The sequence below is a fragment of the Oncorhynchus gorbuscha genome, linkage group LG16 (genome assembly GCF_021184085.1).
Source record: "Oncorhynchus gorbuscha isolate QuinsamMale2020 ecotype Even-year linkage group LG16, OgorEven_v1.0, whole genome shotgun sequence".
In the NCBI taxonomy this organism is placed as follows: domain Eukaryota; kingdom Metazoa; phylum Chordata; class Actinopteri; order Salmoniformes; family Salmonidae; genus Oncorhynchus; species Oncorhynchus gorbuscha.
Window position 1 is genome coordinate 35,563,939 of NC_060188.1, and position 16,297 is coordinate 35,580,235.

Consider the following 16,297-nt stretch of genomic DNA (forward strand, 5'->3'; position numbering starts at 1 on the left):
TCCGTCAGTCTCTCTTCCGGTTTTCATCCCCAGTCTAACGGTCAAGCAGAACGGGCCAATCAGACGATTGGTCGCATATTACGCAGTCTTTCTTTTCGAAACCCTGCGTCTTGGGCAGAACAGCTCCCCTGGGCAGAATACGCTCACAACTCGCTTCCTTCGTCTGCTACCGGGCTATCTCCTTTTCAGAGTAGTCTTGGGTACCAGCCTCCTCCGTTCTCGTCCCAGCTCGCCGAGTCCAGCGTTCCTTCCGCTCAGGCTTTTGTCCAACGTTGTGAGCGCACCTGGAGGAGGGTCAGGTCTGCACTTTGCCATTATAGGGCGCAGACTGTGAGAGCCGCCAATAAACGTAGGATTAAGAGTCCTAGGTATTGTCGCGGTCAGAGAGTGTGGCTTTCCACTCGTAACCTTCCCCTTACGACAGCTTCTCGCAAGTTGACTCCGCGGTTCATTGGTCCGTTCCGTATTTCTCAGGTCGTTAATCCTGTCGCAGTGCGACTTCTTCTTCCGCGACATCTTGGTCGCGTCCACCCAGTCTTCCATGTCTCCTGTGTCAAGCCCTTTCTTCGCGCCCCCCGTTCGTCTCCCCCCCCCGTCCTTGTCGAGGGCGCACCTATTTACAGGGTACGGAAGATCATGGACATGCGTTCTCGGGGACGTGGTCACCAGTACTTAGTGGATTGGGAGGGGTACGGTCCTGAGGAGAGGAGTTGGGTTCCATCTCGGGACGTGCTGGACCGTTCGTTGATCGATGATTTCCTCCGTTGCCGCCAGGGTTCCTCCTCGAGTGCGCCAGGAGGCGCTCGGTGAGTGGGGGGGGTACTGTCATGTTTTGTCATAGATTGTCATGTCTTGTCCCTGTGCTTCCTCTTCTATTCGTTTCCCCCTGCTGGTCTTATTAGGTTCTTTCCCTCTCTCTATCCCTCTCTCTCTCTCTCTCTATCGTTCCGTTCCTGCTCCCAGCTGTTCCTCATTCTCCTAACTACCTCGTTTACTCTTTCACACCTGTCCCCTATTTTGCCCTCTGATTAAGTCCCTATTTCTCTCTCTGTTTCCGCTTCTGTCCTTGTCGGATCCTTGTTTGCTGTACTGTGTTCTTGTTCCGTCCTGTCGTGTTTTTGCCTTCATCAGATGCTGCGTGTGAGCAGGTGTCTCTATCAGCTACGGCCTGCGCCTACCCGAAGCGACCTGCAGTCTGTGGCCGCTTCTCCTGTTATTCCCCTCTACAGACTAGAGGATTTCCGTTATTCCCCGTTTGGACATTACCTGTTAAGAATTCAGGATTAGTCGTTTTCTGTTTGGGCTGGAATAAACTCTGTTTCTGTTAAGTCGCTTTTGGGTCCTCATTCACCTGCATAACAAGCTTTGGTCTTTGTCATGGTAGCTAGCAACGTAGGTTACGCGGTTACTCCTCGTAGTTCCAGACAGGGCAGGTCACAGGGACGATTGAAAACAACAACCAGCAGGGATCTAGACAGCCACAAACTCAGAACAATCCACGGTCCCAGCTACAATGGCTAAGCTTGTCGCGGGCTGTGTTCAAGAAAACCCTGCTAGCTTGATATGCAGGTAGCTAGCAGCTAGGTTAGCTGCGACACCAAATAGTTCCTCAGAGCCATCCTTGGTCGGCAGGATCACTGGAAAGAGACAAGCAGTCCCAGCAACTGATGCCAACTGCGTCTCAGGATCCAGTTGGTCAGCGCATGCACAGAGTACATGTCCTGGTAATCCATCTGGCCATAAGGCCTTGTGAATGTTAACCTGTTTAAAGGTCTAACTCACATCGGCTACAGAGAACATGATCACACAGTCGTCTGGAACAGCTAATGCTCTCAGGAATGCTTCAGTGTTGCTTGCCTTGAAGCGAGCATAGAAGTAATTGAACTCATCTGGCAGGCTTGTGTCACTGGGCAGCTCATGGCTGTGCTTCCCTTTGTAGTCTGTAATAGTTTGCAAGCCCTGCCACATCCAACGAGTGTCGGAGCCGGTGTAGTACGAATCAATCTTAGTCCTGTATTGACGCTTTGCCAGTTTGATGGTTCGTCAGAGGGCATAGCGGGATTTCTCATAAGCTTCCGGGTTAGAGTCCTGCTCCTTGAAAGCGGCAGCTTTACCTTTTAGCTCAGTGCGGATGTTGCCTGTAATCCATAGCTTCTGGTTAGGGTATGTACGTACAGTCACTGTGGGGACGTGGTGTACTCCTCAATGCCATTGGAAGAATCCCGGAACATATTCCAGTCTGTGCTAGCAAAACAGTCCTGTAGCTTAGCATCTGCGTCATCTGACCACTTTTTATTGTCCGATTTAAGTTTCCCTGCATTAAAGTCTCCGGCCACTAAGAGCACCGCCACTGGATGAGCGTTTTCCTGTTGCTTATGGCCACATACAGCTCATTGAGTGTGGTCTTAGTGCCAGCATCGGTTTGTGGTGGTAAATATATAGCTACGAAGAATTTAGATGAAAACTCTCTTTGTAATGTAGTCTACAGCTTATTATGAGATACTCTACCTCAGACGAGTAAAACCTATTAGATTTTGTGCACCAGCTGTTGTTTACAAATATACACAGACCGCCACTCTTACCGGAGGCGACTGTTCTTTCTTGCCGATGCAGCATAAACCCCACCAGCTGTATGTTATTAATGTTGTCGTTCAGCCACGACTCGTGAAACATAAGATATTACAATTTTTAATATCCCGTTGTTAGGATATATGTGATCGTAGTTTGTCTATATGTTATCCAGTGATTGTACATTGGCTAATAGGACTGATGGAAAAAGCAGATTACCCACTCGCCGTCAGATCCTTACAAGGCACCCCGAACTACGTCCCCAATATCTCCGTCTCTATCTCCTGCGAATGACGGGGACGAGGGCCTTGTTGGGTGTCTGAAATCAATTGTTCGCATCCGACTCGTTAAAGAAAAAATATTTTTCCACTACGGGGTGAGTAATTACTGTCCTGATATCTAGAAGCTCTTTGGTCATAAGAGATGGTTGCAGAAACATTATGTACAAAATAAGTTTCAAATAACGCAAAAAAACACACACAATCGCACAATTGGTTAGGAGACCGTAAAACGTCAGCCATCTCCCCCAGTGTCATTGCATGAATATACTTGCACAGTACAGCTCGGGTTGGCATGACTGTGAAAGACCAATATGGGATTTATCATTTTAGGTCATTCAGAGTGTATGTCACTGTTACTCATAGAAGCTTTCACACAGGGCACATTTTCTTTGCCGGGAAGCCCGTTTGGAAAATGTTTGGCAAAATTACAGTATATTCACTTCTCCAGGCAACTCTACACCACAGCACATCAAGAGACTATGACGGATGGCTTCGCCATGTTCTCAGAATGCCCAGATATAGACTCATTATGGACTTATCTACCAATGTGGATGAAGTGGATTGAGTAATAGAATATTAGATCTTTTTCGGCCATTTTGGACAACTCTGGCTAGAGGGTCTTGTAATACTCTGATCTAGTGTGCCATGAATCTTGGTCATATATACTCTACCATACTCTTTTGCCTGAATTGACAACTTGTCTGGCCTGGATGGTCATATCATAGTAGGTTAGAGTGCATATGACCCAAAGGAGGCTGGTGGGAGGAGCTATATGAGGAAAAGCTCATTATAATGTCTGGAATGGAATGAATGGAACGTTATCAAACATAATGAAACCACATGTTTGACTCTGTTCCGTTTATCAATGAAACGTATTTATAAATCCCCTTTTTACATCAGCAGATGTCACAAAGTGCCATACAGAAACCCAGCCTAAAACTGTTATGCAGGTGAATGAGGACCCAAAAGCGACTTGGCGAAAACAGAGTCTTTAATCCAGTAAAGTAAATATACAATCATAAAGCACAATTCCACTCGTAATGACGAGAACAGACTGGAGACTCGATCATGAACTGCAGGTTGCCTCGGGAAGGCACTTGAACGTAGCAGACTCAGACACCTGCTCACCACGCAGCATCTGAGGGAAACACGACACGACAGGGCGATACACAGACACAGCACGGTGAACAATAGACAAGGATCCGACAGGGCAGAAACGGAAAACAAGGGGAGAAATAGGGACTCTAATCAGGGGAAAAGATAGGGAACAGGTGTGGGAAGACTAAATGATTGATTAGGGGAATAGGAACAGCTGGGAGCAGGAACGGAACGATAGAGAGAAGAGAGAGAGGAAGGGAGAGAGAAAAAGGGGAACGAACCTAAAAAGACCAGCAGGGGGAAAACGAACAGAAGGAAAAGCAAAATGACAAGACAATATAAGACAAAACATGACAGTACCCCCCCACTCACCGAGCGCCTCCTGGCGCACTCGAGGAGGAATCCTGGCGGCAACGGAGGAAATCATCAATAAGTGAACGGTCCAGCACGTCCCGAGACGGAACCCAACTCCTCTCCTCAGGACCGTAAACCCTCCCAATCCACTAAGTATTGGTGACCCCGTCCCCGAGAACGCATGTCCATGATCCTACGTACCTTGTAAATAGGTGCGCTCTCGACAAGGACTGGAGGGAGGGAGGGAAGACGAACGGGGGTGCGAAGAAAGGGCTTGACACAGGAGACATGGAAGACAGGATGGACGTGACGAAGATGTCGCGGAAGAAGCAGTCGCACAGCGACAGGATTGACGACCTGGGAGACACGGAACGGACCAATGAACCGCGGAGTCAACTTACGAGAAGCTGTCGTAAGAGGAAGGTTGCGAGTGGAAAGCCACACTCTCTGGCCGCAACAATACCTAGGACTTTTAATCCTACGTTTATTGGCGGCTCTCACAGTCTGTGCCCTGTAACGGCAAAGTGCAGACCTCACCCTCCTCCAGGTGCGCTCACAACGTTGGACAAACGCTTGAGCGGAGGGAACGCTGGACTCGGCAAGCTGGGATGAGAACAGAGGAGGCTGGTAACCCAGACTACTCTGAAACGGAGATAACCCGGTAGCAGACGAAGGAAGCGAGTTGTGAGCGTATTCTGCCCAGGGGAGCTGTTCTGCCCAAGACGCAGGGTTTCTGAAAGAAAGGCTGCGTAGTATGCGACCAATCGTCTGATTGGCCCTCTCTGCTTGACCGTTAGACTGGGGATGAAACCCGGAAGAGAGACTGACGGACGCACCAATCAAACGACAGAACTCCCTCCAAAACTGTGACGTGAATTGCGGGCCTCTGTCTGAAACGGCGTCTAACGGGAGGCCATGAATTCTGAACACATTCTCGATGATGATTTGTGCCGTCTCCTTAGCGGAAGGAAGTTTAGCGAGGGGAATGAAATGTGCTGCCTTAGAGAACCTATCGACAACCGTAAGAATCACAGTCTTCCCCGCAGACAAAGGCAGACCGGTAATGAAGTCTAGGGCGATGTGAGACCATGGTCGAGAAGGAATGGGGAGCGGTCTGAGACGACCGGCAGGAGGAGAGTTACCTGACTTAGTCTGCGCGCAGTCCGAACAAGCAGCCACGAAACGGCGCGTGTCACGCTCCTGAGTCGGCCACCAAAAGCGCTGGCGAATAGACGCAAGAGTGCCTCGAACACCGGGATGACCAGCTAACTTGGCAGAGTGAGCCCACTGAAGAACAGCCAGACGAGTGGAAACAGGAACGAAAAGAAGGTTACTAGGACAAGCGCGCGGCGACGCAGTGTGCGTGAGTGCTTGCTTAACCTGTCTTTCAATTCCCCAGACTGTCAACCCGACAACACGCCCATAAGGAAGAATCCCCTCGGGATCAGTAGGAGCCACAGAAGAACTAAAAAAGACGGGATAAGGCATCAGGCTTGGTGTTCTTGCTACCCGGACGGTAAGAAATCACAAACTCGAAACGAGCGAAAAACAACGCCCAACGAGCTTGACGAGCATTAAGTCGTTTGGCAGAACGGATGTACTCAAGGTTCTTATGGTCTGTCCAAACGACAAAGGAACGGTCGCCCCTCCAACCACTGTCGCCATTCGCCTAGGGCTAAGCGGATGGCGAGCAGTTCGCGGTTACCCACATCATAGTTGCGTTCAGATGGCGACAGGCGATGAGAAAAATAAGCGCAAGGATGAACCTTATCGTCAGACTGGAAGCGCTGGGATAGAATGGCTCCCACGCCTACCTCTGAAGCGTCAACCTCGACAATGAATTGTCTAGTGACATCAGGAGTAACGAGGATAGGAGCGGACGTAAAACGTTCTTTTAGAAGATCAAAAGCTCCCTGGGCGGAACCGGACCACTTAAAACACGTCTTGACAGAAGTAAGAGCTGTGAGAGGGGCAGCAACTTGACCGAAATTACGAATGAAACGCCGATAGAAATCAGCGAAACCTAGAAAGCGCTGCAACTCGACACGTGACCTTGGAACGGGCCAATCACTGACAGCTTGGACCTTAGCGGAATCCATCTGAATGCCTTCAGCGGAAATAATGGAACCGAGAAAAGTAACGGAGGAGACATGAAAAGAGCACTTCTCAGCCTTCACGTAGAGACAATTCTCTAAAAGGCGCTGTAGAACACGTCGAACGTGCTGAACATGAATCTCGAGTGACGGTGAAAAAATCAGGATATCGTCAAGATAGACAAAAACAAAGATGTTCAGCATGTCTCTCAGAACATCATTAACTAATGCCTGAAAAACAGCTGGCGCATTGGCGAGACCAAACGGCAGAACCCGGTACTCAAAATGCCCTAACGGAGTGTTAAACGCCGTTTTCCACTCGTCCCCCTCTCTGATGCGCACGAGATGGTAAGCGTTACGAAGGTCCAACTTAGTAAAGCACCTGGCTCCCTGCAGAATCTCGAAGGCTGATGACATAAGGGGAAGCGGATAACGATTCTTAACCGTTATGTCATTCAGCCCTCGATAATCCACGCAGGGGCGCAGAGTACCGTCCTTCTTCTTAACAAAAAAAACCCCGCCCCGGCCGGAGAGGAAGAAGGCACTATGGTACCGGCGTCAAGAGACACAGACAAATAATCCTCGAGAGCCTTACGTTCGGGAGCCGACAGAGAGTATAGTCTACCCCGAGGAGGAGTGGTCCCCAGAAGGAGATCAATACTACAATCATACGACCGGTGAGGAGGAAGGGAGTTGGCTCGGGACCGACTGAAGACCGTGCGCAGATCATGATATTCCTCCGGCACTCCTGTCAAATCGCCAGGTTCCTCCTGAGAAGTAGGGACAGAAGAAACGGGAGGGATGGCAGACATTAAACACTTCACATGACAAGAAACGTTCCAGGATAGGATAGAATTACTAGACCAATTAATAGAAGGATTATGACATACTAGCCAGGGATGACCCAAAACAACAGGTGTAAAAGGTGAACGAAAAATCAAAAAAGAAATAGTCTCACTGTGGTTACCAGATACTGTGAGGGTTAAAGGTAGTGTCTCAAATCTGATACTGGGAAGATGACTACCATCTAAGGCGAACATGGGCGTAGGCTTGTCTAACTCTCTGAAAGGAATGTCATGTTTCCGAGCCCATGCTTCGTCCATGAAACAACCCTCAGCCCCAGAGTCTATCAAGGCACTGCATGTAGCACCCGAACCGGTCCAGCGTAGATGGACCGACAAAGTAGTACAGGATCTAGATGGAGAGACCTGAGTAGTAGCGCTCACCAGTAGCCCTCCGCTTACTGATGAGCTCTGGCTTTTACTGGACATGAATTAACAAAATGTCCAGCAAGTCTGCAATAGAGGCACAGGCGGTTGGTGATCCTCAGTTCCCTCTCCTTAGTCGAGATGCGAATACCTCCCAGCTGCATGGGCTCAGTCTCTGAGCCAGAGGAGGGAGATGGTTGCGATGCGGAGCAGGGAAACACCGTTGACGCGAGCTCTCTTCCACGAGCCTGGTGACGAAGATCTACCCGTCGTTCTATGCGGATGGCGAGAGCAATCAAAGAGTCCACACTTGAAGGAACCTCCCGGGAGAGAATCTCATCTTTAACCACTGCGTGGAGTCCCTCCAGAAAACGAGCGAGCAGCGCCGGCTCGTTCCACTCACTAGAGGCAGCAAGAGTGCGAAACTCAATAGAGTAATCCGTTATGGATCGATCACCTTGGCATAGGGAAGCCAGGGCCCTAGAAGCCTCCCTACCAAAAACTGAACGGTCAAAAACCCGAATCATCTCCTCTTTAAAGTTCTGGTAATTGTTAGAGCAATCAGCCCTTGCCTCCCAGATAGCTGTGCCCCACTCTCGAGCCCGGCCAGTAAGGAGTGAAATGACGTAAGCAACCCGAGCTCTCTCTAGAGTATGTGTTGGGTTGGAGAGAGAACACAATATCACACTGGGTGAGAAAGGAGCGGCACTCCGTGGGCTGCCCGGAGTAGCAAGGTGGGTTATTAACCCTAGGTTCCGGAGGCTCGGCAGGCCAGGAAGTAACAGGTGGCACGAGACGAAGACTCTGGAACTGTCCAGAGAGGTCGGAAACCTGAGCGGCCAGGTTCTCCACGGCATGGCGAGCAGCAGACAATTCCTGCTCGTGTCTGCCGAGCATGGCTCCTTGGATCTCGACGGCAGTGTTACGAGCGTCTGTAGTCGCTGGGTCCATTCTTTGGTCGGATCCTTCTGTTATGCAGGTGAATGAGGACCCAAAAGCGACTTGTCGAAAACAGAGTCTTTAATCCAGTAAAGTAAATATACAATCATAAAGCACAATTCCACTCGTAATGACGAGAACAGACTGGAGACTCGATCATGAACTGCAGGTTGCCTCGGGAAGGCACTTGAACGTAGCAGACTCAGACACCTGCTCACCACGCAGCATCTGAGGGAAACACGACACGACAGGGCGATACACAGACACAGCACGGTGAACAATAGACAAGGATCCGACAGGGCAGAAACGGAAAACAAGGGGAGAAATAGGGACTCTAATCAGGGGAAAAGATAGGGAACAGGTGTGGGAAGACTAAATTATTGATTAGGGGAATAGGAACAGCTGGGAGCAGGAACGGAACGATAGAGAGAAGAGAGAGAGGAAGGGAGAGAGAAAAAGGGGAACGAACCTAAAAAGACCAGCAGGGGGAAAACGAACAGAAGGAAAAGCAAAATGACAAGACAATATAAGACAAAACATGACAAAAACCCCAAACAGCAAGCAATGCAGATGTACCTGTAGAAGCATTCCAGCTATTACAATGAGCCTGTCCTTTTATAGCTCCTCCCACCAGCCTCCTCTGGGACATTTGCACTCTTACCTTCTACTCGGTACAGATAAAGGGGGTTCCTTCCGTCTTCTCTTGATTTTTTCTTTGCTGCCGCTTGCTCTTTGGGAGACTAAGCCGGGTTGATGTGAAGCACTCGGACAATCACTGTTGTCAAAAGGGTAAGCCGGGTTGATGTAAAGCACTCGGACAATCACTGTTGTCAAAAGGGCTATATAACTAATATCTGTTTTCATTAATTTTGATGTGTTGCACCAATGCATCATTTCTGGGAGGATTTGCTCTTTTTCTATTATTTTCATGTATAAACATTAGCTTTATTGTTATCTTGATTGTTATTGCAATCATAAAGGAGCATTGTGAATTGCTCTAAAATGGAAATGTTCTCTTCTGAATTATAATTTGAGGAGTGGTGAATGACATTTGTCGTGGAATTTTCCTGTATTACAAAATCATGAGTGAGCAAACCACACACAAGTCAGAGTTATCATAAAGTCCATCTTTAATTATATGAGCTTCACCATAGCCCTGTGACTCTCAGATCAATTCAGTGTCTATACATGAATTCTCTGAGAGTGCTTACAAAACAGTCCTTAGTATCATTTATAGCCAAGACACACCCATCAAAACTCACATGACAAATAGCAGATCTTAGGAACATTATACAAAAAACCTTTTACCAGAGAGAGGAGTATCCCATAATTTATGGCATTAGCTATAAATTATCGTTCAGTTTGGTCTCCTAAACCAAAGCTCTTATCTTGTTCTTGGTAACACTTAGAACCAAAAACATTACCTCATTCAATGGCATATATCAAATACACCCCCTCCTGGACAAGCTTACAGAGAGACGTGACTGGCACACAGACATTGTGGAGCCAACCTAACTGGTTCTCCATTAATCACACCATCCCTTCACATGGTTTAGGAATAGTTTACAGACACATTCACAAAAAGTAACTTTCCCACATAAGCATGCTTATGAAAATGAATAAAACACCTTATTTTTAAATGTTACCTAAAGAATTCTGATTCTGCCACGACATATTTCACATTCACATTACTGAGTACCACTCTCCATATTTTCAGTCATAGTGGTGGCTACATCATGTTATGGGTATACTTGTAATCATTAAGGAATGGGGAGTTTTTCAGGATAAACCTGATTCAGTCTGCTTACCACCAGACACTGGGAGATGAATTCACCTTGCAGCAGGACAATAACCTAAAACACAAGGCCAAATCTACATTGGAGTTGTTTACCAAGAAGACAGTGAATGCTCCTAAATGGCCGAGTTACAGTATTTACTTAATAAATCTTCTTGGCAAGACCTGAAAATGGTTGATCATCAACCAATTTGACAGAGCTTGAATTTTGAAAAGAATAATGGAAAAATGTTGCGCAATCCAGGCGTGGAAAGCTCTTAGAGACGTACCCAGAATGACTCAAAGCTGTAATCGCTGGCGAAGATGCTTCTACAAAGTATTGACTCAGGGTGTGAATACTTATGAGATTAGATATTTCTGTATTTTACTTTCAATACATTTTCTAAAGTTTCTAGCGAAACTTATTGCAGGAAATTAACAATAAACTGTATTTTTTATCTTACTGGGTTCAAGAGGTTAACTTAGGTACCCCAAAAGGCTAGGGGTGGCTCTGACTGCATATGTGGGTATGGATATGGGTATGCAGACCTGTGAGCCCTTCATGATGAGTTCAGATTTTTTATGGCCCCCATCTAAGTTGCCAATCTCTGACCGCTACATCAACTAAAGCACATGTCGTCCCCCATGAATGATCCAGTGCCCCCTTGGGGCAATCAATGTAATTTTGGAAATTATGGATCTCTATGGCAAGATGCATCATCCACCCAAGTTATTGCACGTGACTAATTTACATACAGTTGATTACTATAGTACCCCCCTTGGGGCAAGCAGTGTAATTTGGTAAATACAGAATCTCTATGGCAAGATTTAATTATTGATTTATTTTATTTAACCTTTATTTAATAAGGCAAGTCCGTTAAGAACAAATTCCTATTAACAATGATGGTCTACCAAAAGGCAAAATGCATCCTGCTGGGACGGGGACTGGGATAAACAAAAAAAGTAGGACAAAACACACATCACGACAAGAGAGAGACCTAAGACAACAATACAGCATGGTAGCAACACAACATGGCAGCAGCACAACATGGTAGCAGCACAACATTGTACAAACATTATTGGGCACAGAACAAATGGCAAGAAGATGTATCATTCACTTAAGTTTCGTAAAAATCAGGCCAGTGGTGTCTGCGATATTCCGTGGGTTAGCTAGACTCCTATCCCTGACAATCTGTGCCAAATTTCATCACTCTGAGTCAAACACATCAAGAGATATAAACATGTGCCTGTTATAGTGACACAGTGTGGTTTGCATGACTGTTTTTGCATATGTTGAGTCTTAATCTTGGTTGCCCAGAAGTAAAATTTCGGCAAATGTTTCTGGGGGGAATGACGTTAACCACTGAACCACCAACATAATTTGGAATGACGGAAACTCTCCGCCAACATATTATTATAATTTTCTGTAGTCGCAAACTCCGGCACTGAGAATTCCCAGAAAATAGTCCTAATTTAAAACCTTCCTGACTATTTTAGCCGTATCAATTTCTATTCAGGGTTCATCATCGTCTTTGTCTGAGTCAGACTTTGCTCCTCTCTCCTTTTCCCTTTGTTCTCAGCTCTCTTCCTCACCTCGGCTAACCATATCCTAGCTGCATTTAGCCCCTCTGCCCGTTGTTTATCTGCCTTGTCTCCCCTAACCCTATTTATTTGTTTAATCATTGATTCCAGTTTTTCTTTATTTAAACGTTCATCAAATTTGTACTTACTCCTCCATGTCTGGCTAAAATAGGTGTTACTCTTATCTTCTTCCTGCATATATTTCTCATCTCCCGTTAATTTAGGGACCTCCTCTGAGGATTTACTACTCATGTTTAATAAATCCTTGCCGCTCCTAGTAGCTATCGTATTTATCACTATCTATGTGTATATATTTCTATGATCTATGTATGTGCTGTTTACCATTACCTAGTCACTATGGTTGTTCTACTGCCTGACTATGTGTGTGTCTCTTTAATGCTTACAATCTATGTGTATGGATATCTATTTGTGTTTTCTCCTTTTTGGAAACCTTATCCATAGCTTTGACTGTCGATCGGATATTCTGTCTTACCTATACAACTATAAGCCCAGGGGTCGTATATCCCTAGTTAACATCTTATTTCAGGTTGTGTCGGAGGGCTTTTAAAGTACCCTAATATCTCGTATCTCACTCCACTACTTTAGGTTTCCCTCTCTCCGGGAACCTCTTGTCTATAGATGTGGCTTTTATCCCATTCCTCTAGATTTTGGCTTCCCTCTCCTCCTCATTTTGACTTTATTTCAGTACTGTTTGTTGAATCGGAACGATAGTCAATTCTCCCAGAGTTTAATTGACCATTCAAGTTATCTTGTACACCTTCCTGTCTCCCCAAGCCTAATCCTATGGGTTATCCTATTTGTACAAGATCACTGTCCTATCCCCCAGCACCTATTTAATATCCCCTCTTAATCTCGGACGAACATGCCTCTCATGATTAAGTTGATTTTATTTATGGTAGTGCACGTTACCTCAGGTCATTTCAGACCTGCCAGTGTATTTTGGTCATACAAAACCCAGTGTACTGTATATTGGTCATACAAAACCCTGTGGGAATAGTAAAGCTCCCATTATTGATCAATTCTAAAAAATTTAGAACATCAAATCAAAGATAACTTAAATCATTCCCCCCAGAATCTAGAATATAGGCTACTGACCTTGTCACCGACTGGGAAAAGCAATGTTCGTTGGATCTAGTCACTGTCCCTGTCAGTTTGGGGTGTATACCGGCCTGTTCTTTAACCTCAATTCAGAGGCCAGGTCTTAAAATAACGGGACTAGACCCGCTCGTGCACGATTTTCGGCGTACGACCTTCAGATGACAGAGACGGGTATTTAGATCCGGCTCGAAGGACCAATTGATAGAGGAATTAAATTCCTATATGTTTAATACCCAATTAAATTAATTTGTAAGAAACTTATTTGCATAACATGGGCGGAGACCAGTCTCAAAATCAAGCACTAGCGTTTATTCTCGAGAGTACTGAACATGATACATTTTATACAGGTTATAACTGAAAATGATGTCATTAGGTTTCAAACTGTCCCGTCCCTCCTCCACTCCGGTACAATGGCAGTATAGTTCTCAAGCCTTCCTACATTGTCTCTCACCAAAATTTAGATCATTTATGACCAAGCCAAGGTCTTCCTGTGTAGATAAGCATTCTAGCCAGTCTGACGATAAGTTCATTCGTTTCTACCAGGGAACAGACAGTCATTGTTCTAATTCTTGATTATAATTACACACATTATATTCAGTACTAGGATTAAAATAAAATTCTTACATCTATACAGTAACATAATAGTATTCTGATTTGTCAGTCCTGATTGAAATGTATGCATAATTTGTAATTATTGATAAAAAAATCCCTTAACAGCAAAACGATTTGAACGTCAAAATAAATGCTTCTTTCAACAAGAGGAGAAATGACATGTCAATCAGCATCAAACTGCCAGTAGCGAATTACATGTTGGGGTTGCACCTAGCCAGAGGGGTGTCCGGGGTGGCACTGGACACCCCTGACATCTGAATGCCACCCCGGATACCCCTCTGGCTCCGCACCTGTTGTGATACGGCCTGGATTCAAACCAGGGTGTCTGTAGTGATGCATCTAGCACTGAGATGCAGTGCCTTAGACCGCTGCGCCACTCGGGAGCCCTAGAGATGTAAATAAATGGTGTTTCTTTAAGAAGATGGACCTTGCTGACATGGACTTTTTCCTCACCGTATTCTCCTTGTGGTTATCCATGGTGGTTGGTTATTTACCTGGTAACAACAAGTGAAAACGAAACAAGAACTGAAGCACTCCTCGTTTTAGTCAATTAGCAACTGAATGAAATGGTGTTTCTTTGAAAAGATGGGCGTGTCTGATATGAAACATACATACAAGGGGAAAGAATCCACAGACACAGAGGCTGATTATCTTTCTGCACATCTCTTTATTTACAATGCTGGTTGCCATGGTTAACACAAACACAGGATATTAATTGCTACCTGAATTGACTCAGAATGGTGACATTAGTAGTCCTACAGGGAGGTCACAGAGAGGTGTGTGTGTGTTAGTCAAATTACTCAGTGTCCACAGCAACACTATTGATGATTCTCTACTCCCAGTGTACGTGGTGTACTATTGGTCTTAGCCCCCCCTCCCCCATTACCATTATTTACCATGACTTCTTTATGAAAAGTCATCTGACCATCGAGTCTTGAAGTGTTAATACTTTCTGGGTCTTGTCAGAGCTGGACATTAAAACTGGTTCTTCCCTTATTGAAATGGTGAATAAAAGAACGCACAGCTTTCACTTTCAATGAAGAGAAAATGAATAAATGTTTAGAGAGTTAATGTATGATTTAATACGGCCTGTATCTCTGTATTACAGCACGTCAAATAAAGATGAGTGGAAACAGGAAGTGTGACTTCTTTCCCTAATGTGGACATTGGAGACATGCCTCTGATCATTCTCCTGTATAGATACTGTTCCTGTAATAGTGGAGACATGACTCTGATCATTCTACTGTATAGATACTGTTCCTGTAATAGTGGAGACATGACTCTGATCATTCTCCTGTATAGATACTGTTCCTGTAATAGTGGAGACATGACTCTGATCATTCCCCTGCATAGATACTGTTCCTGTAATAGTGGAGACATGCCTCTGATCATTCTCCTGTATAGATACTGTTCCTGTAATAGTGGAGATAAGACTCTGATCATTCTCCTGTATAGATACTGTTCCTGTTATAGTGGAGACATGACTCTGATCATTCCCCTGTATAGATACTGTTCCTGTAATAGTGGCTTTTAGACTGGTTCCGTTACTGCTATGAATTGAATGTCACATTTCATATTTATCTTATCATCAGTTAGCAGAGTAGCTTCCACGATGGGAGAAAATTAATTTCTCTACACAAATGGAACACCTGGACCAAATGCCCTGTATAAAGTCCTGCACTTGATGTAAGAAACATTGTATGATCTATTGACAGTCAATGAATGCATTGATAAATGCCTCTAACCACATAGAACATCTACAGACTGTGCAGGGTGTCTGGGTAAAGAACAACACCTGATGGAACTACGGAAACCACACCGAAAAAATATGTAAACGCAGCATGCAACAATTTCAAACATTTACTGAGTTACAGTCCATATAAGGACATCGGTCATTTGAAGTAAATGCATTTTTTCCTAATCTATAGGTTTCACATGACTGGGAATACAGATGCTGTATGTGAAAGGGGGGGGGTGACTCTGTACCTTTCTCATTCATCATTATTAACAATTAATTTATGATTATTCATAATCATGGTCGCATCCACATGAATGTAGAAGTGTTCAGAAATATCTATTCCTACTGACAATATAAGTGAAGTGACTCCAAAATGACAAGACATTATTCACCATTCAGTTTCTATTGGGAAAAACAATCTAAAACACAAACAAAACAAACTGCAAATACATTCAACAAGTTACTAGGGTGACAAACTTTATGGAATCAATCACTGCAGGATTGCACACCGCAGCCCGTCTGGTGTTCAACCTTCCCAAGTTCTCTCACGTCACCCCGCTCCTCCGTTCTCTCCACTGGCTTCCAGTTGAAGCTCGCATCCGCTACAAGACCATGGTGCTTGCCTACGGAGCTGTGAGGGGAACGGCACCTCAGTACCTCCAGGCTCTGATCAGGCCCTACACCCAAACAAGGGCACTGCGTTCATCCACCTCTGGCCTGCTCGCCTCCCTACCACTGAGGAAGTACAGCTCCCGCTCAGCCCATTCAAAACTGTTCGCTGCTCTGGCCCCCCAATGGTGGAACAAACTCCCTCACGACGCCAGGACAGCGGAGTCAATCACCACCTTCCGGAGACACCTGAAACCCCACCTCTTTAAGGAATACCTAGGATAGGATAAGTAATACCTCTCACCCCCCCTTTAAGATTTAGA